The 2,744-nt window shown below is 43.1% G+C and overlaps 1 non-coding gene across 1 annotated transcript; it reads right to left on the reverse strand.

Annotated features, from left to right (window-relative positions):
- Positions 1–280: 280 nt before the first annotated feature.
- Positions 281–353, reverse strand: TRNAV-UAC (transfer RNA valine (anticodon UAC)). The gene has a single exon. It is a non-coding gene; the product is annotated as a tRNA-Val (tRNA).
- Positions 354–2,744: the final 2,391 nt, after the last annotated feature.

The following is a 2,744-nucleotide window of genomic DNA, read 5'->3' on the forward strand; positions in this document are numbered from 1 at the left end:
TCCAGAAATATGTGTTGAAAATTTTAACCCCTATATCTCTGGACGAAATCCCATTTGGCAATAGGATTTGTTTGTTCTGTCAGCGAGGCCTTATCGGTGTAGAGTGTGTCCTAAACCTACTAACACTCGAGATGAAAACAGCAGATTAGACTCAGAGACAAGGGAGCACACACTGAGTGGAAGACAGGTGCTACCAGAAGACAACAGACACAGATGAATCTACGTAGAAGCACACAAAGCAGCACAGGAAATAGGATTGCAGGCTGCTAAAAGGTTAAGTTGGCTCCACTGGGGATTGAACCCAGGATCTTCTGCATGTAAAGCAGATGTGCTAACCACTAGACCATGGAATCACTACAAGTATTGTCCCATGGACATGCAGAAGAACTAACATAACTGTATTGGAAGAAGTCCAGCCAGAATGCTCACTAGAAGTGAGGATGGCAAGACTTCCTCTCACATATGACGTGATATCAGAAGGGATCAGCCCTCTGATAAGGACATTCTGCTTGGTAAATGAGAGGGTCAGTGAAAAACAGAAAGACCTTCAATGAAATGGACTGACACAGCGCTGCTACAATGGCCTCAAGCATAACAATGGTTGTGGGGATGGCACAAGACCTGGCAGTGTATTGTTTTCTTGTAGGGTCTGCTGTGAGTCAGAACCAGCTCCATGGCACCGAAAAACAACAAAATCAAAAAGTTGAACTAGATGAGAAAGGACCGCCTCCCAGAAACGTACATTGAAGTTGACCTTCTAGCCTCCTGAACTGTGAGAAAGAAACAAAGGGGGAAAAAAAGTACTGATCTTTAAGTCAAACAAAGGATTGGTCCTTCCTGATAACATGTGGAAAGCGTATAAGAGGAGGCCTCACCATTCTCTCTTCTGATGAGCATTCTGGCTGTACTTCTTCCAAGACATTTTGTTAGTTTTTCTGGCAGTCCATGGGACTGTACTTGTTGTGGTTGCATGGCATAGTGGTTAGCATATCTGCTTTACATGCAGAAGATCCTAGGTTTGATCCCCAGTGGAGCCAGTGGTATTTCAGTCACAGCAGCACGAAGAAACTAAGACATCATTATGCCAGGGACCACATCTGTTTTGCTACCTTTGTATTGGCAGGGACTGGCACACAATAGTACATCAATACCTGTTGCCATCAAGCCAATTCACTGTCCCACAGGGTTTCTATGGAGCAGCTGCTAACACTTTAGTTAGCAGCTGAGCTCTTAACCTCAGTGCCACCAGGGCCTTTCTATATCAATGTATCTGCTACATGTTGGGGGAAATCCTTCAGCTGTCTTGGGGAGGTGAGGCAGGCACAGAATTTCTGTGTGATGTGAGGCTCATGGAGCTACGGCTAGTCTAAAGATTAAATCCTTCCCTTGGAAGCAATTCTCGTGGGGTCAAGCATTGTCCAATCTTCTCTCAGGATCAGTTCCTCACTGATTTGAAAGTCCATTGAACTAAACTTGTCTTTGGTCTGGGATAGTGACAACTGGACCAATGACCAACATGATGATAAATGGAGAAAAGATTGAAGTTGTCAAGGATTTCATTTTTCTTGCATCCACAATCAATAGCAATGGAAGCAGTAGTCAAGAAATCAAAAGATGCACTGCATTGGTTAAATCTGTTGCAAAGGATCTCTTCAAAGTGTTGAAGAGCAAGGATGTCACCTTGAAGACTAACATGTGCTGAGCCAAACCATGGTATTTTCAATCGCATCATACACATGTGAAAGCTGGACAATGAATAAGGAAGACTGAAGAAGAATTGACGCCTTTGAATTGTGGTGCTGGTAAAGACTATTGAACATACCATGGACTGTCAAAAGAACGAACAAATCTGTCTTAGAAGAAGTACAGCCAGAATGCTCCTTAGAGGCAAGGATGGTGAACTGCGTCTTACATACTTTGGACATGTTGTCAGGAAGAATCAGTCCCTGGAGAAGGACATCACGCTTGGCAGAGTACAGGGTCAGCGGAAAAGAGGATGACCCTCAACGAGGTGGATTGACACAGCGACTGCAACAATGAGCTAAAGCATAACGGTTGTAGGGATGGCTCAAGACCAGGCAGTGTTTTGTTCTGTTGTGCATAGGATCACTTTGAGTCAGAACTGACTCAACACCAGATAACAACAACAACAACAGTTGACATTACCTGAAAAGTATGAAGGATAAGTAGTTAAGTTGTTGGGTTGAAAAACCAGCAGCATCTCAATGGGGTTATGTTTTTATACGGCTATTTATCTTGTCTGGAAATGCAGAAAGAAATCGTTCAAACTGAATTGTGGTGAAACACAAACCTTTCAGAAGGATAGTGGGCCATCCCAAATTTTGTATTGAGTTCCTGTGCTAATGAGGCCTCCTTATCCTCATTCACCTCTGAAATGAGCTCAATCTGTTCAAACTGTTTTTCCAGCACCCTTAAAGCTGTGACACTTTTATTGTGTACTTTTAGGTCAAAGAATCTGTGAGCTCCCAATGTACAGAGTGCTAATTCAGCCTAGCCTCCCCACATAGTAGAGCCTTCATGTTCAGAAATGCTGGCTGTGGTATGATGAAGTTGTTACACTTGATAGCTGCTGATGGGAAAGCTGACGCCAAACAGTGTGAAGGTTAAAAAAAGTTCAAACTCTCTTTCTGATAATAGAAACTAACCTGCAAGTGAGGGATGTCCTGGGCTGAAATCATCACAAAGTTATAATAAAGCAAGAAGAAAGAGTATTCCGCAAATGT

Source organism: Loxodonta africana, chromosome 1 (genome assembly GCF_030014295.1).
Source record: "Loxodonta africana isolate mLoxAfr1 chromosome 1, mLoxAfr1.hap2, whole genome shotgun sequence".
Taxonomy (NCBI): Eukaryota; Metazoa; Chordata; class Mammalia; order Proboscidea; family Elephantidae; genus Loxodonta; species Loxodonta africana.